Source organism: Arvicanthis niloticus, chromosome 21 (genome assembly GCF_011762505.2).
Source record: "Arvicanthis niloticus isolate mArvNil1 chromosome 21, mArvNil1.pat.X, whole genome shotgun sequence".
Lineage (NCBI taxonomy): Eukaryota > Metazoa > Chordata > Mammalia > Rodentia > Muridae > Arvicanthis > Arvicanthis niloticus.
In genome coordinates, this window is record NC_047678.1 from 29630102 (window position 1) to 29652833 (window position 22732).

A 22732-nucleotide genomic window follows, 5' to 3' on the forward strand; every position below is an offset into this window, starting at 1 on the left:
GTGTGAGAGAGAGAGAGAGAGAGAGAGAGAGAGAGAGAGAGAGAGGGCGATGGTTAAGTTCTGTGCTTCCCTTTACTTAGCTACCTCCAGACAGGAGGAGGAAACATGGAACTTGCACATGGGAAGCAGGCATCCCATCCCACTCCTGCACTGAGGTGTGCTTGTGCTCTGCTCTCACAGGGAACTCAGGCTTCAGAACTATGTCCCAGAGGGTGAAGACCTGAAGAGGTGTCGGGTCCCCCAGGCCAAACCAGTTGCAGGTACATGGACCTCTTTTTCCCCAGGCTCCTTCCAGTCACCCTCAGAGAAGAGGTACCAAGTCAGAGAGAGCCGTCTGGGGCATTCACACACCTTCTCAGGGAACATACATAAAAAGGTCAGGAGGGCAGGGAGGAGGCCCCTTGTACCTCCAACCTGGAGTGGGCCACAGGTCCTCAGGGCATGAGGAGTAGAAGTGACCTGAGATCCTTGGGCAGCAAGACAATATGGTGAGTCCTGTATTGCTGGGGAGAGGGGCAGAATGAAAGACCCCAGAGAGAAGCTAACCATAGAGCCTCAGGGGACAACCAGCAGCAACACAAAGGCCAGAGAGAGCCTTGTCCAGATTCCCCACTCCTTTGACTGAGGGTGACAGATGTAGGGTGAAGAGGGAACCTCCTAGTCACAGGAGCAGATTTATCCTTTGTCCTGAAAGATCTGGCTTCGTTTGGTTTTGAAACAGGGTCTCACTGTGGAGCTTACTTTCTAGACCAGGCTGGCCTTAAGCTCACAGACATCTACCTGCCTCTGCCTCCCAAGTGCCACCATGCTTATCCAAGAATCTTAGTTTTTAATTCTTGATACCAACTTTCCATTGTGCAAGTAATGAATGAGTAAATACCTCATCAAAAATTCAGAAGTTGCCCTATTGTTCATTGCTACTCCTCTCCCTGCCCCATGGAGTAGTGGAGGGTGGCATGGGCACCCCACAGGGTGGGAGGGTGATGAGAAACTGGCCCTAGGCCTCTACCAGGAGGCTACCAGAACTTAAGTTTGGCAGAAGAAAGGAATGTCAGAGAAACACATCCCTGGTGACAGGTCTGAAGGCTGTCCACATTGTTCCGTTTCAGGCATGGGTCCCCAGAAGGGGACACTCAGAGAGAGACCTAGGGACTTACTGGAGGCAGGAGGTGCCTGTCATGAGTCTGAGGTGGGATGAAAGGGAAGATAAGGCACCCAGACTCCAGCCATGCCAGACCTAGAGGCCATCCCTAGGACCTTCCCTTTTAGTGCCATAGCTCCCATGGACACAGGCTCCTCCCATTTTGTATCTGGAAGCCTGAGGCCCGGGCCTTGTCCACTCCAGCTATAGCCTGCTCTGTCCCTTTCTGGGCCCTGGGGTCTGCCTTCAACCTAGGAGACCAGATGTCTTCCAGGGTTGCTGCTGAGTGGTGTCCCTCCTCTTCCCTGGGGCCCTTTTGGCTGTTAAGTCTGGAGGAACAGCTCCCACCCACCAGGCCTGTGTTGTTCTTTCCCCCCTCTAGTGGAGGAGAAGGTGAAGGAGCAGCTGGAGGCTGCCAAGCCAGAGCCTGTCATTGAGGAAGTGGTGAGTACCTGGGAGGCCCCTCCGTGCTTGTGCTGCATCCTTCTCTAGCTGTCTCTGTTCCCACCCTACTAACTTCCTTGCCTGCCTGCCTTTTTCTGCCTCTATGCCCAGTCTCTGCACTCCCTCTCAGGCTGGGCCTTGCCCCTGATGCATTGTCTCCTCTCTCCCTAGGACCTGGCCAACCTGGCACCTCGGAAACCTGACTGGTGAGTGTTGTCCATGAAGGCTGGCACAAGCCCTTTGGGGAGGTGATGGTGTTTGGTGCATGTCAGAGGCCTCGGCTGGGAGGACAGCCAAGGGACAGATAGGGAATAGGGACAAGCACTGCAGGCATAGCTCTGCCCAAGAGAGTCAGGGATGAGGGCTAAGTAAGTAAGGCATGAGACATGGGCGAGGGTAAAGTGCTGAAGAGGGGCCCAAGTGTCTCACTTCAGGCCTTGTGAATCAAGAATATACAGATGTGCTGCATACTCCCCTACTTCAAGGTCAGTGAGCCTATATGTGGCAGTCACCAAGAAACCTACCAGGGTGAGTGCCAGTTCTGCTCCAGAATTCTGTGAGTCTTCATTTTATTATCCCTGGCCTCAGCCACTCCCATTCTTCCCTTCACACACCCCTCCATTACTTGCTTTTTCCATTTCTTCCCTCTCTCCTCTTACTCCCCAAAGTTGAATGGGATCCTGGTCCAATAATGCAGAAACAGAAAGCCACAGAGGTCAGAGTGCAGTGCCTGGCATGGACAATGACCAAATGGAGGGAACTCAGTAGCAAGTGGGCACAGGATTCAGATCATGTGACCATAGCCCAGTGGTTTCACCCGGCTACGGAATAGCCTAATGAAGCAGAGATGGGCTGGTGAGAAGGCTCGGCAGGTAAAGGCACTTGATCCCAAGCCTGATGACTTGGTGTTTGATCCTAAGGACTCACATGGTAGAAGGACAACCCTAAATTCTAGAAATTGTCCTCACCTCCACACATACACCATGCCACACACGTACACAAACACATGCTCATGCACACACATAAAATATGTAATTAAAACATGTCTTAACGAGGAGGGGGGATGGGCAGAAAAAGAAGTGTGATGAGGAGGAGAGGATGGGGAGCAGAAGTGAGCTGGGTGATAAGTTTGCCCAACTAATGGTTTATTGGTCTTTAAATGCAGATTATTCCCCCACATAGATTACCTTTTTTTTTTTTTTTTTAATGTTCATCCTGTCAGTGGTTTAGTTTGGGGCCTGTGACATTTAGCTTTTGAAAACAACTACAAAATGCCCAAGTCTTTGATCCAAGGCACAGAAGTCTGCACATCACACATGGCTAGGTCAAACATCCCTCCCTCCTTGACTGGCATAGATAACTGTAACACATACCCATAGCACAATAGACAAAGAGGCGCTGTTATATACAAGCTCACTTTTACTATATTTAAAAAATTAGAGATTGGGGAAATGATTCAGGGGGACCATGTTTGTGACAGCAGTATAAAGAACAGAGTTCAAATCCCCTATTCCACCTGAGGAAGGCAGCCATGGCTGCTTGCCTGTAACCCCAGTTCTGAAGAGCAGAGGCAAGAGGACCACTGTGGCTTGTCAGGGTTAGCTCTGGGATCAGTGAAAGACCCTATTTCAAGAAAATAAAGTAAATGAAGATAGAGCAGGTTGTCCACACATACACAGTGAAGCAGGTACCTACACACAGATGAGTAGACAGCACACACATACATCACACAGACACACACACACACAGACACACACACACACACACACACACACATACATATACATATATAAACATAAAGCTGTTTTCTTGAGCTATAGAGATAGCTCAGTGATAGAATTCTTTCTTGTTATATGTGAGGCCCTGTGTTCAATATCTCCAACAACTCAAAAATAATTATGGTATACATGTGTGGTCCTGGCACTCAGGAGACAGACACAGGCAGATGACTGTGAACTGGAGGCCAGTCTGGTATACACAGCAAGGTCTAGGCCTGCCAAAGCTGCACAGTACATCCATCTAAAACAAGCCAACAAAACCAAAAATAATTATAATAAAGTATATTTACCTGGTGGTGGTGGTGCACACTTTTAATCCCAACATTTGGGAGGCAGAGGTAGGCAGAGCTCTGAATTTCAGGCCAGCCTGGTCTACATACTGAGTTCTAGGACAACAGGGGCTACAAAAAATAAATAAATAAATAAATAAAATAAATAAATAAATAAATAAAAATAAAAAAAAAAGAAAAGAAAAAAGAAAAAAAACTACCCTTTCTAGAAAAATTAAAACAAATTAATTAAGGAAATTAAATATTCTCTTAGAAGTTGCCCTTGGGTCACAAACAAACTTTACAGTGCAGCAGTAATTTTACTGGGGATGGGGGGAGTCTGCCCAACTCTGTCATTCCCTTTTAGCTCCCAAGTAAAAGACATGATTTATTAACAAGCTGCTGGCTCGATGTCAGGCAGGTTCTGAGCTATTCTAACCCAACTATTAACAACCAGATAAATGCACCATTATTGGCTGTCTTAGGGTTTTCCTGCTGTGAATAGACACCATGAGCAAGGCAACTCTTCTGAGGACAACATTTAATTGGGGCTGGCTTACAGGTTCAGAGGTTCAGTCCATTGTCATCAAGTCAGGAACATGGCAGCATCCAGGCAGGCATGGTGCAGGGAGAGCTGAGAGTTCTACATCTTCATCTAAAGGCTGGCTTCCAGGCAGCTTGGTTGAGGGTATTAAAGCCCATGCCCACAGTGACACACCTGCTCCAACAAAGTCACACATCCAAATAGTGCCACTTCCTGGGCCAAGCACATACAAACCATCACACTTGCCAACTGAGTCTTGCTCTGTTCCATGTGTGTCCTCAGAGCAAGCTTCTTTTGGTCATATGCTCATGGTCTATCCTTCTCCCTGTCTGAGATGCCCTCACTTGACCTGAAGTTCCCCCTTCCTCTCTTCCCTGCCCAATCACAGGTTCTAGCTTTTTATTATTGAATCAGGGATTATTGGGGGAACATTCTTTACAGCACACTGGACAATAAAATGCCCATGTCCAGACTGCAACTTGACCTTGGGGTACAGAAGTCAGCATCTGAATACACAGCACACAAGACCAACCCCTACATTAAAGCAATCTAATCTGGATTCACAACAATTACAAATGAAACTATTAGATATTCCATCCTTTTTTTGAGCTGTCACTGCCATACCATCTATGCCTTTATCCATTGTATACCAGTTAACACAGGCATAAATATTATTACTGTCTTTTAAATCTGGAGGAAAAGATATACAAATACAATATATATTTCATTGTGTTTTCTAGCTTCATAAGAGCTGCCCAGTACTGGCTGTTTCTTCACATGGATTCCAGTTTGTCTTTTTAGTTGAAACAGGGTCTCATTAAACATATATATGCCGTGGTGGCACATACCTTTAATCCCAGCACTTGGGAGGCAGGAGCAGGACAGCCAGGGCTATACAGAGAAACCCTGTCTTGAAAAAAACCAACAACAACAGCAAAAAGAACTGTTTTATTTTTTATGTGTGTGTGTATGTGTAGACACATAGCACTTGTAAATAGCATAGCATTATTAGTAAATACAGGAGCCTATGGAAGCCAGAAGAGGTCACTGGATCCCCTGGAGCTAGAATCACAGGCTATTGTAAGCTGTCCAAACTCACCCTCTTCTAACCTCCATGGGTACACAGACATACATGCAGGCAAACCACACATACACATAAAATAAATGCATCAGATATGTGTGTGTGTGTGTGTGTGTGTGTGTGTGTTCAGAGTTATTAACAAAATATTTCTTTCTTAACTTTGTTTGTCCTGGTCCCACCAAGAAAGAACTGGTGTGTCATGGTTTATGGCATACCACAAAACAAAAATAATCATTTCAAGCCAACTAGTAGTAGTGCATACCTTTGGTCCCAGCACTCAGGAGGCAGAGGCAGGCTATCTCTGAGTTCCAGGACAGCCTGGTCTACAGACTGACTTTCAGGACAGCCAGACTGTTATACACAGTAACATTGCCTCAATAAATAAATAGATAAATACATACATACATACATACATACATACATACATATAAAAAACAAACAATGATTTCATAATATAATTTTTTCCAGATATGAAGACAGAACTGTAATTAAAGTGCATGATGGACCATGTGAGAGTAAAGTCTCTTTTCCTTTTTCATTTTTAAGAGTAAAGCAAGAAATAAAAATTTATAACTCAACAGGGTAACAATCCATTCTCCTAAATTTTGAGTTAAACATTAAGATTATGTTAGTTTTCTCTAAAACTGTATTAGAAAATATTATATTCCTATGATTACTCCAGCTGATGCCAGATCTCCGGTACATAAAGAACACCTCGGGTAAGTTAGTAGACAGCTGGCAGAACCTGGAAGGAAATGTTCCCACCCCAACGTCCCAAATCTCAGGCAGAAAACAAGGATATGTATCTCTTCTTTCTTCCTTTAAGCACCCCCAGCCCCTTGGAGTGTTTGTTTGTTTGTTTGTTTGTTTGTTTGTTTTTTGAGATAGTCTCATTAAGTAGCCCTGGCTGTCCTGGAACTCTCTATGTAGACCAGGTTGACCTTGAACTCACAGAGAACCACCGACCTCTGCCTCCAGAGTGCTGGGACTAAAGCCATGCACTTGTACCTTAATATTCAGAAAAACTCACAGAAAAATAGGCAAAGACTAGTTTTACAGAAGAAATAGTCACATCTGACATGCTAGCACCTGAGAGCTACAGCAGAAGGATTGTAATTTTGAGGCTAGCCTTGCCTCCACTGTAAAACCTTGTTTCTAAAACAAAAATTAGGGACAGGATGTGCTCTTGGGTTTGATCATGAGCTAATTAACATGCAAAGCCTGGTCAAATGCTCTTGAATAACTGGACAAATTCAAACTGAAACAATAATGACATTCCAATTTACCAGCTATACTGGGAAAGGCTGGGACATTATCAGTGCTGGTGGAGACAAGAGGGCAGTAGTCTCACAATGGCTGGGAGCAGGGAGGACTTAAAGTCATTGTGGAGAACAACCAGGTTTTAGACAGTGTAACAAATTGAGTACATATGTATCTTATGGACCAGTATTTCCAAACCTTGAAAAGTACAAAGAAATGTTCTCAGCTTTGCAAAGTGACATACATGCCTATGGCAGTGTTTCATGGTGTGAAGCAAGAGACTGAATAAATGGGTTGTCATTCCTCCCCACAGCCTTGCACAAGTTCTCTATCTGTATCATATAACAGGAGGAGGGCTGGTCCTTGTCACTTATCCCCAACCCTGTTTCCTGCCTACTATCACCCCCTTTACTGTTATCTCCTCTCCCAGATCCCTCACAGAATCTTTAAAGTCATAGCTCTTAGCTACATCTCATATTCAAAGAAGCAGAGGTCTGGAAAGACTTACTTACCTCATATGCTGAGCTGAAAATCAATAGGGCTAAACTTTGAATATGGACATCAGTTTCCCATTCTGTTCCTCATGCAGCCCCTGTTCTATCCCAGGGTACCACACGCCTCTAATATAATGCTTCGACTCCCCATCTGTTCTGCTGGAGTGGAGTCCTCAGAATCACATAGGCAGCCACGTCCTTTGCTTTTCCTCTCTGCCTATATCTACTCTGCTTTCTTTTTATCCTGCAATGAGATCAGAATGTCTCTAGTCAGCCCCAGTTCAGTGTTCAGCACCCTCCTGCTGGATTGTGGGTATGTGTGGTTACCAATGCATTGGCTTTTCTCTTAATCTGACTTCAGTTCCTCTAAGCAAACATTTCTCTTACAGGAACACTCCTCAGATGAGTTTGAACACTAATAAAAGTTACTGAGTTCTCAGAGAGCCGTGTGGAGTATGACTGACTCTTCAAAGATTCCCAATTTGGGAGCCAGGGTCTGGAGTTCAGTGGTAGGGTACACTATTGTGTACAAAGCTGTAGGGAGTGTTCAAAGAGAGCAGCTCCTTGAGAAGAACAACTTGGTAGTAGAAGATACTTGCATCAAATTCATTCATTCGTTTCTTCAATAAATAACTCTCAGCATAAACTTGGCTGGTAAACATTTTCTCAGTTAATAAGAACCTTTTCCTTTTGGGGGAGTGGGTAGGGTTTGTTTGTTTGTTTGTTTGTTTGTGACGGGGCTTCTGTGTGGCCCTGGCCATTCTAGAACTCACTGTGTAGACCAGGTTGGACTTGAACTGAGAAATCCAACTGCCCCTGACTCCTGAGTGCTTGGACTAAAGGTGTGCACCACCACCGCCTGGCAAGAACCTTTTCAATATATCAGATACTCAATGCTCTCATTTCTCTATATTTTCACATAAATTGTGACCAAATAACCAATGAAATGTACAATGTGGGAATGAATATCTCAGTAGCAGCAATGTCTACAAGCTGTGGGCTTTGGTCATAACTGAGTTTGATATGTGTCCTGTGAGCAGTATAGCTCTCAGCATGTCTCATAACAACTACACTAGAAAGGGTACTGTGTACTATGTATCTGTGTACCATAAGCATTTGTGATACTGCAGAAGCCAGAAGGTGTCAAGTTCTCAGGAGTGGAGTTACGAATGGTGTGAGCCACCATATGGATGCTAGGAATCAAACCTTTGTAAGAATAGGAGGTGCTCATAACTGCTAAGCCACCTCTCTAGCCCCAAAGATTTGTTTTTAAAGATGTATTTATTTGAGTACACTGTAGCTGTCTTCAGACACACCAGAAGAGGGCATCAGATCCCATTACAGATAGTTATGAGCCACCATGTGGTTGCTGGGAATTGAACTCAGGACCTCTGCAAGAGCAGTCAGTGCTCTAAACCGCTGAGCCATCTCTCCAGCCTGATGATTTTTTAAATCATGTATATGTGTCTAAGTGTGAGTACGTGCAGGTGCCTACAAAAACCCAAGGTGTGGGTCTCCTCAGAGCTTGAGAACCTGACATGAGGCTGGGAATCACTTGGATCCTCGGCAGGAGTAGTACGTGTTCCTAACCACTGAGCCAGGTCTCCAACTTGGAACTCGCAGTTTTGCTGAAAGAAAATTTAAGTATAATATTGGAGTGATTCCTGGTGATAATGGTGTTTCTAAATACTTCCCAGTTAAGGGATCTAAGACTCAAAACAATCTTAAGCTGGACTGGATGAAGCAGGTCAGGGAAACTGTGCCCCATGAAATATGCTTCCCTAAACAAGACCTGCATAATGACATCACGTGACATGCTGATATAGATGGAAGACATTTTTTAAGCTCCCCACCAGCAGTAAGATTAAGAGCTAATCAATGCCAGCAGAGAGAATCAGTTTTCTCTAGGGGGAAGTTCTCTGATAGCTCATTCCATCCCAAGTGTTCAGCCCTACACATTTACATATGAGCAGTTAGTAGGTTTTATATAAACTGTGGGCAATGGGAACTGAGCCCCGGTCCTCTGTAAGAGTGGGAAACGCTCTTAACCACTGAGCCATCTCTCCAGCTACTGATTTTTTTTATTACATTGATTATTGTGTGTGTGCACATGAGCATCACACATTCATGTGCAGGTCAGAGACAACCTGTGGCTGAGGGATGAATCTCATCCCATGTGGATCCTGCAGATTATACTCAGGTTATCAAGCTTGGTGGCAAATGTTTTGATCTACTGAACCGTCTTGCCAACCCACTATTCATTTTTTTTTTAAAGATTTATTTACTTTTTATTTATATGAGTACACTGCAGCTGTCTTCAGAGACACACTTGAAGAGGGCATCAGATCCCATTACAGATGGTTGTGAGCCACCATGTGGTTGCTGGAAAGTGAACTCAGAACCTCTGTCAGAGATGTCAGTGCTCTTAACCGCTCTCTCCAGAGCCATCTCTCCAGCCCCCACTATTCACCTCTTAATAAGTGATTTTCCCCAACTGAGTTTAGATTTGCAAGATGGAGACTAACTACCATAGAACTCCAAGTCCCAGGGAAACTGAACTGAAATCTTCTCAGGCCCTTTACCATTTCATAATTATCATCAAATCTGTTGGAGTCTTAGCAACATTAAGAACTGAAAACCAGGACAAACTTTTGCCTAAGAACCACTAGAATCTAGACATTGAGTTGTTTTCTAACTAAGCGGATGTAAGGTGATGCCCCAGTAGTCTTGAATGTTTTGGTAATGATGCACATGTTTATTCTTGCTGTTGTTTCAAGTGAGGTTCATTACAAATACACCAGTATTTGTAATGGCTACTGTACTGGTTCTCAACTTGACTATATCTGGAATGTATTACAATCCAGAACTGGACTGCTCACCTGTGATCCAGATCTTGAGGCTGGGAGACACAAGTTTCTGACCTAGATCTTGACATGGAGATCTTGTGGCATAGTGGCTATGAATCCCAGGAGACTAAGGCAAGGAGACCTCTGAGTTCAAGGTCAGCCTGGGACAAAACAAATCACAGATCCCGGCTTGGTGGTACACACCGCTAATCTGGGCCACACTTTCTTCTGGAGACCTACATAAGGACATTGGAAGAAAGAAGATTTGCTCTTCTTCTCCTTGCATTTACTTGCCAGTATATCTGTTACACTCTATTAGCCTTGTGGGACTGAGCAACTACTAGATCCTTGGACTTCCTATTCACAGCTGACCACTGTTGGGGAGTCGGACTACGGATTGTAAGTCATCATAACAAATTCCCTTACTATATACAGAGACTATCCATAAGTTCTGTGACTCTAGAGAACCCTAATATAGTGTTGAAGTAACAGAATTAGAAGGCAGGCATATTTGGTTGCCACATTAAGCTACTGTTTGCAGTAGCTCCTTAGATTATCGATAGACCTATTTGACCTCTACCTACCAGCCACTCCTTTTTGTCGTTTTTTTTTTTTTTTTTTGTTAGTTTGTTTGGTTTTTTTGCAATGGGGGGGGTTGTTTAGATAGGGTCTCAATGTGCAACTCTGGCTGTCCTGGAATTCACTGTAGACCAAGCTGGCCTCAAACTCAGAGATCCACCACCTGCCTCTGCCTCTAGAGTGCTGGGATTAACAGTGTGTGACACTGTAGAGTGAAAAATTATAAAGGCCATTTTATGAAATATGTATACATTTTTCCGCCTTACAGAACTGGGAACTGAAAATAAGATTTCAGGCCTTCACATTCCAGGTGAAGGACACTTGCTGGATTACATTCCCCAAGCCTCGCCCAAGGCAGGAAGGCATTCCTGACTACAGATAAAGATGCTATCACCTAGGTGGGGCCATAGCCCTATAGCCGGAAAAAGTAAAGATAGTAATCTGAAATGGCAGAATAGGACACAATAGCATGGTGAAAACCACATTTTTGAGAAGAATGAGTGTGCAGAGTGATCTCACATGACTCTAGATCATTTGGGCTAGATTCTCTGAAATGTTCCACTGTTCTTGGTTACCCCTCCCTTGGTCTTCCCAGTGCTATGTTCAAAATTTGTAAAACAACCAATCATGTGTAAGCGCGTGAAAATGCCTTCCTCCCCCCACCCCATGCTATAAAAGACCCTTTATCCCACCACACGTGGCCAAAAACCCTGCTCTTGGAGCTAAAGAGCTTGTCGTTTTTGACCGCCGGCTCCTCCCCTAATAAACCTCTGCTGATTGCATCCAGGTATGGTTTCTTGTGATTTTTGGGTGGTCGCGATTCCGGAGGCTTGAGGAAGGGTCTCCCGAGTATGGGGGTTTTCAACACTACTGCCTGGTTTCTTAACACCAGTTCCTAATAAAGCCCTGCATCCTCCTTACCTAATCTGTCCTTTGATTATGCTGGCTTATTGTTGAGAATGGTTGAAACAAATGTAAATTATGCAACTAGTCTTCCACTGTGTGTGTTGTATGTGCGTGCAGATACCATGAAGGCAGAAGAAAGACTAAGCTCATGGGAGGTCTCTTATACTCCAGAGGTATGATATAAAGTAAAATTGGGCTTGGCCTGCCTGGAAAGTAAGATTAAAACAAGGTGCTTGACTAGAAGCTATTCTCATCCGGTGAAAGCAGAAACGGACTCCTGCTTTTACCAACAAGACAGACAGACAGACAAAAAAAAAATGAACTTTCAGATTGGAGAGATAGTTTGGTGTTTAAGAGCACTCACTGATCTTGCAGAGGAGTTGAGTTCGATACCAGAACCCACACGGTGGCTTAAAAAACAATCTGCAACTTCAGTTCCAGCTGACAGCCCCTTCTGGCCTCTACTGGCACCAGGCACACACATGGTGCACACAGACATACACAAACAGGCAAAACATCATAAATAGATGGATTTTCACACTAAAGAGATGGCTCAGTGGTTAAGGGCACGGCACTGACTGCTCCTCCTGAGAACCTGGGTTATATTCCCAACACCCAGGTCTAGGCTCACAGCCATCTTTAGTTCCAGAGGATCCAGCACCCGCTCCTGGCTCCATAGGCACAAGGATTGCACGTGAGACACATACGTGCAAGCAGAATACGCTTACACGTAACATTTTTTTACAAAACCTTAAGTCTTAAAAAAAAAAAAATAAAGAAATAGACTTTCCTGAGGGAGATACCTTGTGTAAACAAGCTCTAGGCGCTGCAACTGAACCCTCTAACACAACAAGAGTGTGGAACTAGACTGTGGCACCCGGAGGGCTGCCCGGATGTGTGCCTGAAGGACCCCAAAGGGCCCGCGGACTATCTAACTCAGTGCCTGGTGGACAGGAAGATTGGCGGGAGTACCACGTGAACCCAGAACCAGGGCCCCCATTGGAGCCGGAGTAGCTGAGTCTGGGGTGGACTTTGGCCCGTAGTAGGTTAACCCAGGTTGTGTACGGTTGTGTCCTAGAATGTGGGGGCAATAGGAGGGTTGGGCGCCAAAACTGGGGCCGGGGGGAGTAGGAGGCATGGCTGCAGAAGTGAGGCAGTGGTGGAGTTGAGGAGCCAGCAACCACGTGACCATCATGGGCACTAAAAATGTGGCTTCCTCAGTTGGCCGGGCAGCTTGTAAAATGTGTAAATGTCTGATAGGGTGACCTTTAAGTCAAGCCAGTTTCTTTACTTGACAGCATTTTCTTGTAAACCAATAACTAAAACAGCCCTAATCTAACTGGAACCACACCCTCTCTACAGGTCGCCTGTCCTCCCAGGAGACCCCTTAGCACCCTGGCCTTGGAATGGCTGGATCAGGTTCCTGCACTGATTCACCCAGATAAATACTGTGAAAAGCCAGGTACGTACTAGGCACCCTTCGTAGGGACTAAGGTGAAGATGGTGAGCTAAAGGGACATGAGCTTTCATGAAGCTTTCCTTTAATGAGGAATATGGAATCAAAAGAAATCATTAAGAAAGCCTGACTGTGCCGGGCAGTGGTGGTGCACGCCTTTAATACCAGCATTTGGGAGGCAGAGGCAGGCGGATTTCTGAGTTAGAGGCCAGCCTGGTCTACAGAGTGAGTTCCAGGACAGCCAGGGCTACACAGTGAAACCCTGTCTCAGAAACCAAAAAAAAAGAAGAAGGAGGAGGAGGAGGAAGGAGGAAGGAGGAAGGACGAAGGAGGAAGGAGGAGGAGGAGAAGGTGAAGAAGAAGGAGAAGAAGAAGAAGAAGAAGAAGAAGAAGAAGAAGAAGAAGAAGAAGAAGAAGAAGAAGAAGAAGAAGAAGAAGAAGAAGAAAAAGAAAGCCTGACTGCAGAAGTGAGCTGAGCTCAAATGGGCAAGTAAGGGATAAGCAGGGAGTGGAACACACAAGGTTACGAACACCTCCTTACACACAGATCGTCAGCCAAGAAAGGCCTAGAACTGAAAAAGCCTACAAGCAAAAGAGAGAAGGTGCTCCACATGACCCCAGAGAAGTTCCCAGGGACAGAAGTACCCAAATGAGCTCAAAAATCAGAGACTCCTATAGAAGGTTAAGGAGGGAATATATGCTTAGCTTTTATTCCAATAGTTGTAATGTACTTGAGAACAGAGTTAGAGTGACAAGAGTAAAAGCCTAGGAACCAATGAGGAGGGTGCCAAAAAGTCCACAAGAGTAATGGTAGTTATAAGGAGAAGACTTGTGTGGACTTTTTGTCCTTACAGATTTGTATGGGTGAGAGTCTTAGAACTTGGTAATAGTGTGGAGCTGAGGAACTGGAGGTCTCAAGGACATCCCCTTGGGCAGTTGGCCACAGTGCCATTTGATCATGTAGAATATTATTAGGTCAAGTGGGGTATGCTGTTCCTGTACTGGTTAGGTTGGGCGTGGCTACATAGTTAGGATAGAACATCCAGTAGTACGCTGTAAAGAAGATGTGAGCAGAAGAAACTTTAGCATAGTTTCTTTGTTTGGTCTTACCCTGGTACTACTGCCATGACTCCTAAGCTGTATTCAGGCTAAAAATAATGAGACTATTGTGCCCAGTGTGTGGCCCTGTACACCTTCTCTCTATTTGTTAACAAATACATAGACAAATACATAACAAATACAAATGATAAATACATACAAATGACATAAAGTGTTAGATAAGAGATGCTGTGTGGCCATGAGGCATTTTTATTATCCTTCCAATTCTACAGTGGATAGAAGGCAGCTAGAGAGTAGGGCCTTACAAGCAGAGGCAGTCAAGCTCAGCAGCGATGGCAGGCGCCTTTAATCCTAGTGCTCAGGGGAGGCAGAGGCAGGCAGATTTCTGAGTTCGAGGCCAGCCTGGTCTACAGAGTGAGTTCCAGGACAGCTAGGATTATATAGGGGAAAAACCTTGTCTCAAAAAAAACAGGAGACAGTCATTGTAGTCTTATGGCTAGGCAATTGAAGAGTAGACATCAGAAACCTTATTTAAAACACAAAAAAAGTGTAGAAGATAGAAAAGTATTGACAAAGTCAGGTGGCAGTGTCTCAACTTAATTTCTCTTCAACGGAGAGCTCCCTGGTGCCCTTATACTTGTGTGAACCGAATGTATATCTCACAGGGTAACCTGAGTGTCCCCTCTACAAATAGCCAAGTGAATGAGTGTCCTACAGCCCCAAAATATAACACAGAGTGTAGCTCTGTGAGTGTTGGGTGGAAGCCCTGCTGAGCTTGCAAGGCTACATGGTTCCAGGGTAGAAGGTACTGAGAGCTCAATGCTGTGTGGTCCTTAATCCAGCTCTCCGATGCCAGGGCTGAGATGAGCGCCATCTTGCGAAGTCCTCAGGCTCTCCAACTCACACTAGCCCTGATCAAGCCTGATGCAGTTGCCCACCCACTGATCCTGGAGGTAAGAATGGACCTGAAGCCTCCTCCATTGCACTGTTTCAGGTGACACAGGACCACCTGTGGCAACAAACACTTGAGTCATGTGTTAGATGCTGAGGTTGAAAACCTAGAGGGATCAGCTTGTCTCCCCAGCATATAAAGGCCTGAGTCTGACCCTGGATCCCAGATAGTGAAAGGGGAGGACCAACTCTTGTAAGTTGTCATCTGACCTGCGTGTGCATGTGCGTGTGTGTGCGTGCACGCGCACACACACACACACACACACATAGATGCAGCAACCACAAGAAGAGTTAAGAAGAAAAGCAAACTGAGTGCAATGGTGCATGCCTTTAGTCTTCCCAGCACCCAAGAGGCAGAGGCAGACCTGGTCCACAGAGCAAGTTCTAGGATATCCAGAGCTATACAAAGAAACCCCATCTCAGAAAAAGATAAGAAAAAAAAAAAGCCAAGGGCCATGGAGTCTGACCCTAAGAAGACTGTACTTTTAGAGAGTTACAGCATATCTAAAAGACAAGAAATAGAAGGTTTTGCATTATTTTTATTTATTTTATATGAGCACTAAGTCCTCATGCCTGCACAGCAAATGCCTTCATCCACTGAACCATCTTCTTGGCTCAATTTTTCTCTTTTCTTTGTTTTGGAACAAGGCTATTGTGTAGCTACAGCCAGCCTGGAACTTGCTGTGTAGACCAGTTTGGCCTAGAACTCATGAGTACCAGGATTAAAGATGAATTCCATCATGCCCAGCCCCAATTTAAAAGAAAAAAAAATCTAGTCTCAGTCTCTCTCTTTGTATATGTGTGTGTTAATATTAGTTTAACTAATATATATATATATGTATTAAACTAATTAGTTTTATATAATACATATGTATATATGTTTATACATACATATCAGTTACAAGTTGCTATATTCCAGATTTGACAGCTTAAAACAACACTCATTTCAGGCTAGAGAGATAGTTCAGCACTTAAGAACACTGGCTATTCTTCCAGAGGACCTGGGTTTAATTCCCCGAACCTATATGTTGGCTCAGAAGTATCTGTACCTCCAATTCCAGGGAATCCAATGCCCTCCTCTGGCTTCCTCAGACACTAGGCACATACATGCTACACAGAACTACTTAAGGGCAAAACACTTCATAAGATAATAAAAATAATTTTTAAAAATCATACATGTTTATTATCTCACAATTTCATAGTTTAGAGGTCCAGTAGTTTTTCCTGGGGTATCTCCTGCTTAGGGTCTCCTGAGCCCAAAGACAAGATAGGGATTACCTAGGTGATGGTGGTGAACTCCTTAGGCCCAGCACTCAGGAGGAAGAGACAGGCAGATCTCTGAGTTCCAGGCCAGCCTGGTCTACAGAATGAGTTCCAGGCCAGCCAGGGCTACACAGAGAAACCATGTCTCAGAAAATATAAAAATTAAAAAAATGTCTAGGGGTTTTCCAACTCCAGGATTGCTGGGCTGCTGACAGAGTGTGGTTCACACAAGCTCTGCACTTGCCAGCCGTCAGGCAGGGCCAGCTCTTCCAGAGATAACCACATTCTTCACACATGTCAGACACAGCAGTGGTGCAGCTAGTCCTTCACATTCTTTAGACCTCTCTAACTTTCAACCCTGGCCAGAGAAAACTGCTTTCAAAGGGCTGTGTGATTTTTTTATTACATTTATTTATCTGTTTGTTTTATGTGTGTATGAGAGAAAGAATGACAGCCATGTGTGTGTGTCATGATGTATGTGTGCAGGTCAGAGGACAGCTTAAGGAAAATTGTTTCTTGGCTTCCACAATGTGGATTTTGAGAACTGAACTTGGGTTATCAGGGTTGACAGCAAGCACCTTTAGCCACTGAGCCATCTTGCTGGCCCTTATGTGACTATTTAATCCAAGCAGGTGATTTAGCTAAAGCAGAATCAACTTATTAGTAACCTAAATCGTATCTTCAAAATCCCCTTACATAACAAACATTGTCACACTCTCAGACCTGAGGACAAGGGTGGAAGACCTGAGCTGATGGTCAGTACATGGAAAGCACTACAACCATCTGAAATGGTAGAGTGAATGGAATTGACAAGAAAAAGAGTCCAGGCAACGTGAGATAGAGTGACAAGAGATGAGTGAATTCTAGTATTAGGAAATGTTTCTCCCGAGAACTAGACGGTTAGTTATCATAAGGTTAAGAACTCAGCAGGCTCCCTGTAGTGTGGAAACAGCAGGAAATACAGTATACATCACTCCAGAATGGTAGGACTCAGGCTTCAAAGGATGAACAAACTGATAATGCCAGGAGAGAAGAAGGGAGACATTGATGCAGGGCTGGCTGGCCAGGGTGCCAGAACCAGAGAGAAGAGGTAAGTGCTGGGCTGAGGTACACATACTTTATACTTTGTTCCATAGTTGAAACCACCCAGAACTTTCTGATCAGAGCATGTGACTAAGCTGCAGAGGTTTTAATCAAATGTGATGGTGTAGAAAGAATGAGGAAAACGGGGAAGGGCCATTCAAAAGAATAGCAAGCTGTTCTGGGTGATGGGGCCTAGGGACATTACTTCCTGTCTCCAAGTACCCTACATTCATGCTCTAGCAATATAACTCAGACCTTGACCTTTGCCCCTCTTCTTCTGACCCACTCTATTTGTTAATCAGCTTTCTACCACTGGGCCACACATAAACGAAGGGAAGATTCATTACCTAAAGGTTCCTGGGTTTTAGTCCAGAGCTGCTTGGCCCTGTGTCTCTGAGCCTGTGTTGAGGATAAACACTGTTGAGAAGTGCTCGCAGCATTGGCTGGGGTATGAAGTGTGTACAGACTCAGGTCCCAGGGTCCCCTTCAAGAGCACTCTCCTGATGATGTCACCTTCAGGAAGGCCACCTTCTCAGATTTAACAGGGCCTTGCAAAAGTGCCATCAGCTGACCTTAATACATGAGCGTGGGTGGCAGGGTACTCAACATAACTCTTCAGTGGAATAGACACTTAATTAATCCTTCTGGACAGCTTGAGTCCTGACTGATTTTCTCTCTGGGATGATTGGTTCTCTAGGCTGTTCATCAGCAGATTCTGAGCAACAAGTTCCTCATTGTACGAATGAGAGAACTGCAGTGGAAGCCTGAGGACTGCAGGAAGTTTTACTGAGAGCATGAAGGTAAGGCCAGTAGTCGATATTATGGTGTAGATGTGTGTGTGTGTGTGTGTGTGTGTGTGTGTGTGTGTGTGTATGTTCATGGTGTGTGTGTGCACGTGTGTGTGTGCATGTTCCTGGTGTGTGCATATGTGTGTGTGCATGTTTGTGGTGTGTATGCACGTGTGTGTGCATGTTCGTGGTGTGTATGCACATGTGTGTGTATGTTTGTGGTGTGTGTGTGCACATGTATGTGCATGTTCGTGGTGTGTGTGTGCACACGTGTGCATATATGTGTATGAAGTGCACATGTACACATGTACAGGCAAGAGGACAGCTGTAGATGTCAGACACAGGCATCATCCACTTTTTTCCCTCAACCAGGGTCCCATCTCTGGCCTAGAACTTGACATGTAGATAAGGCTGGCTTGTCCCTGAGCCCCAAGTATCTACCTGCCTCAAGCTCTTGTTTGCCAATGTGTGCCTCATGTCTGGCATGTGTATGTGTTCTGGGACTCCAGCTCTGGTCCTCATTCCTTTAATGCAGGCCTTTTCCTGGCTGAGCCATCTCCCTGACTCTTCTTGTTTGTTTTGCACAAACTTCTCATTATAATCGGGATTTTCTATTCCTAGAAGAGATTTCCTGTAGAGTTCCAATCAGAAACGTAATATTATGTCTTGGAAATATCAGTAATTAACACTGAGTGAACATTTATTGTGTCAAGTGTTTCCCTTATGCTTAGCATTTCACTTAGCATTTCACTTCTCAGACTTAGAAAAGGCAGGTGGTGTTCTAGGTACTGCCCCCTGCTCCTTGCAGGCGGTGTATTCAGTAAACCTTATCCTTCATCAGTTGTTTTTTTTTTTTTTTTTTTTTTTTTTTTTTTTTTTTTTTGGTTTTTCGAGACAGGGTTTCTCTGTAAAGCCCTGGCTGTCCTGGAACTCACTCTGTAGACCAGGCTGGCCTCGAACTCAGAAATCCGCCTGCCTCTGCCTGCCAAGTGTTGGGATTAAAGGCATGTGCCATCATTGCCCAACTTTTTTTTTTTTTTTTTTTTTTTTTTTTTTGAGGCAGTATCTCACTGTGTAGCCTTGGAACTCACTCTGTAGACCAGGCTACAGGCTACCTTTAAACTCACAGAAGCTCTGCCTCGTAAATGACAAAGTTAAAGTTTAAAGGTACATACAACACAGGAAAAGAGTTTTGCTTTGTTTTTTTTTAGGAGGGGGAGGTGTTTTTTTGTTTTGGGGGTTTTGGGTTTTTTTTGTTTTTGTTTTGTTTTTGTTTTTGTTTTCAGAAAAAAATGTACAGCACTCAAGGGGCAGAGGCAGGTGGATCTCTGTGAGTTGAAGGCCAACTTGGTACATATTGAGTTTCATGCCAGCTAGGATTATGTAGAGAGACTCTCCCTCTGACTCTTTCTCTGTTTCTCTCTATATATCACAAACACACACAAAGAAAAGTAAAAAATTTTCCCAAATCATAGGGAGTTGATGTTATATCCTCAGGGCACAGAAGTGGGAAGACAAGTTACAGAAGGTAACGAATTGATCAAAACCATACAGATTGTGAGTGGCAGTCTGCTTCCACACTCAGAAATGTCAGGCTCCAAGCTTCTTGTTATTTCTCTATAAACTAAACGGTGTGACATTATAGGGAGTGAGAAGTGAGAACCTTCTCTTGAGCACCACGGTCTCCATGAAGGTACTCTCTCTTAGCAGGGCGTTTTTTCTATCAGCGGTTGGTGGAATTCATGACAAGGTACTTCTAATTTTGGTCCTGCTATCTTTACGTGCTGTGAGATACCTCCTCTTCCCTGTGAATAGAACTGTCGATTTCACTTACCACTGTCAAGCCTAAAAAAACATGGCTGTGCTACACCAACCCGGTGGGCACCTGTTCTGTAGTTGCTGGACCAGTGGCCGGGGTGGAGCACTGGGGTGGAGCACTGTTGTTGCTGCCTAGCAGTCCTGTTGATCACTTCTTGCACATCAGTAGTCACCTCTGCCCGTCACTTTCTTACACCAGCATCAGTGCTCACTAGAAGGGAAAGGAACCCTCAGAATGTACTGTTCACTTTTATTCTTGCCCTGCTCACAAACATGTTCTAGACTAAGTGATCATATCCCTTTTTTTATTCCCAGTGGGCCAATCCGAGCCTACATCCTTGCCCACAAAGATGCCATCCAACTTTGGAGGACACTGATGGGACCCACCAGAGTATTTCAAGCACGCCATATAGCCCCAGATTCAATTCGTGGGAGTTTGGGCCTCACTGACACCCGAAATACCACCCATGGCTCAGGTGAGTCTAAACCTCTCATCCACAGCCACAGGTGAGGAAGCCACGTGGGAGACTGACAGTCCGTGCTCTCTCCAGTGAGCTGTGTCTCATATATTTCTGGCCCTTTGTAGCTGTGTCAGCCATGTGGCCTGTGAGCTTTCTTTATATATCCCGGGACTGAGTGGTTCATATTTCTGAGCCTGACTGTGACTGAGTCTTGCTTATCTTTACCCTACATTCCCTGTGATGGCCCCTTCTCTTATTTATTTTATTCTCTGAGCCATGGTCCCAATCTTGCAGTCCTCCTGCCTCAACCTCCTAAGTAGTTCTTCTCTGCCTCTCCTCTTCTCATAGACTCTGTGGTTTCCGCCAGCAGAGAGATTGCAGCCTTCTTCCCTGACTTCAGTGAACAGCGCTGGTATGAGGAGGAAGAACCCCAGCTACGCTGTGGTCCTGTGCACTACAGTCCAGAGGAAGGCATCCACTGTGCAGCTGAAACAGGAGGGCCCAAACCAGCCTAGTAAAGTCCTATCAGTCCCTGAGAAGGTGGGCTGAAGGCACTGTCCCTGTTGGACCTCAACTCCTGCTGGAAGGTCTAGCCACCCACAGCTCAACTGCTGCAGTCCACCTCTATCTACTTCTTCTGTGGAGTATTCATGGGTGTTCAGGAAGGATGGTGACTTCTCTTTTTACAAAGGACTGTCCTCCGTCCTCCAGAAAGAGCAGCCTGTTGACTAGTCAGGAAAATGCAGTGCCTGTGTAACCAGCATCTGACCTGGCTTCCTTAGTAAACTCTTTGCTACCGAATGCTCCAGGCTGGCAGTATTCCTGTACAGGCTTTCTCTCTGTCCTTCATGGGAGTCCTTGCATCTACCCTGAAGCCAGGTTTCTGATCTGTGCTCAAGAGAGACTCCTGTAAGACTCTCTCAGTGAGTTGGTTATGTAGCACATAAACACAATCACTCACCAAGTTCAGTGTGGACTTAAATCATGCTGTGGACCTCAGCACAGGGCTGTGTCCTAGGAAAGTTCAGTGTGGACTCAAACCATGCTATGGACCTCAGCACAGGGCTGTGTCCTAGGCAGAAGCACCTCTTTGCTCCAAGGTGCCTCTGTGCCTCTGCCCAGTGAAGGTGTGTTTTAATGAGGCTGGGTAATAAGACAGGATTTCTGATTTCCACAGAGGTACTAAAGGCAGTTATACCTCCACTATATCAACACAACAGTTAATTCTTTGCAACATCACAGCAAACGTCATCGGTCTAAAATGCCAAAGAACATCCCTGGTTATCTGTCAGCTGACTGCTTCTGTTACTTTCACCCAGGGTCATTTGCACAGCTATATTCATCAGGTGAATTGATTATGGTTGGTCATCCTGAGCTGCTCAACACAACTTGTTTCAGGTGCCCAGAGGGCTGGCCCATATTACAGTTCAGGAAGCTTTTGCTTATGCCTGAGTTAGAGGATAAAGATTCTGGGATGTGGTGGCACATGCCTTTAATGCCAGCACTCAGAAGGTAAAGATAAGTGGGTTTCTGTATGTTCCTCAGCACAGGGCTGTGTCCAAGGGAGAGGACTGGCTAGTATTGAACACACGGAATAGAGGCTCTGCAGTGACATTCAGCTCTAAGGCCTGAGGTCCACATCTGAGGTGCACATCCACAACTAGAGGTATCTACCAAGCAGTACACCCAGGTATGAGATCTGAGCACACTGCTCAAGCTAAGATCTAGATAGAACGTCAAACCACTGTTCTAGGCCATCCCATTTCAACACACATGTACAGTTGCAAGCCCAAATTCCTAGTTGATACATGCTGTTACAGGTCAGTATCCCAAAGATGTAACTTTAGAACACTTGTCGCCTAAATTGTACTCCCTACCCCAGCTTATAAGCTGAATTCCTAATTCCAAATATTTCAGAATGTGAGTCTATTTGGAAGTAGTCATTGCAGACGTAATTAGTTATGCATAACCCCAAGTAAATAAATACATGTAACTTAAAACTTGAGATTTAAAAAAAGCAATTTAAAAATATTCCTCAAAATAAATATATGAGCATAACAATAACACCACCACCAGATGAAACAACATAAAAATAAGACCACATCAGGTTGTCCAGTTAGAAGCAAATTCAAATGATGAATTTACACTGAAACAGAGGAAGAAAGCAGGTTAGAATGCAAATGGAATCAGGCCAACTCAAAGGAGGCACATGCAGTTCCAGATAGACACAGCCAGATACAAGGAACACATCAAAACTATTGGATTCAAAGTTGTGTCCAATGAAAGAGCTTCTGACAGACACTCTGAGGATAAGACCCTTATTCAAGAACCAAGCTGTAAGTCCCAACTCCCTTATAGGGAGTGGTTTGGTTGGTACCAGGCCATTGGTGATGGTTTGTGTTGTGTCTTTTGTGTTGAGTTTTTCTGTTGGGGTGTGGTTGTCTTGACTTCCTCTTTTTCTGAGCTCACTAGGACATTGTTTTCTGTGACTCTTCCTAGAGGAATGTCTGC

General features: G+C 44.7%; 1 pseudogene across 1 annotated transcript; it reads left to right on the top strand.

Moving 5' to 3' along the window:
- Positions 1-14664: 14664 nt before the first annotated feature.
- On the top strand, positions 14665-21424 carry LOC117693366 (nucleoside diphosphate kinase 6-like; annotated as a pseudogene). Its single transcript, XR_013105723.1, has 5 exons — positions 14665-14810; positions 17852-17954; positions 19653-19692; positions 20076-20236; positions 20570-21424. The product of XR_013105723.1 is annotated as a nucleoside diphosphate kinase 6-like (transcript).
- The last annotated feature ends 1308 nt before the right edge of the window (positions 21425-22732 follow it).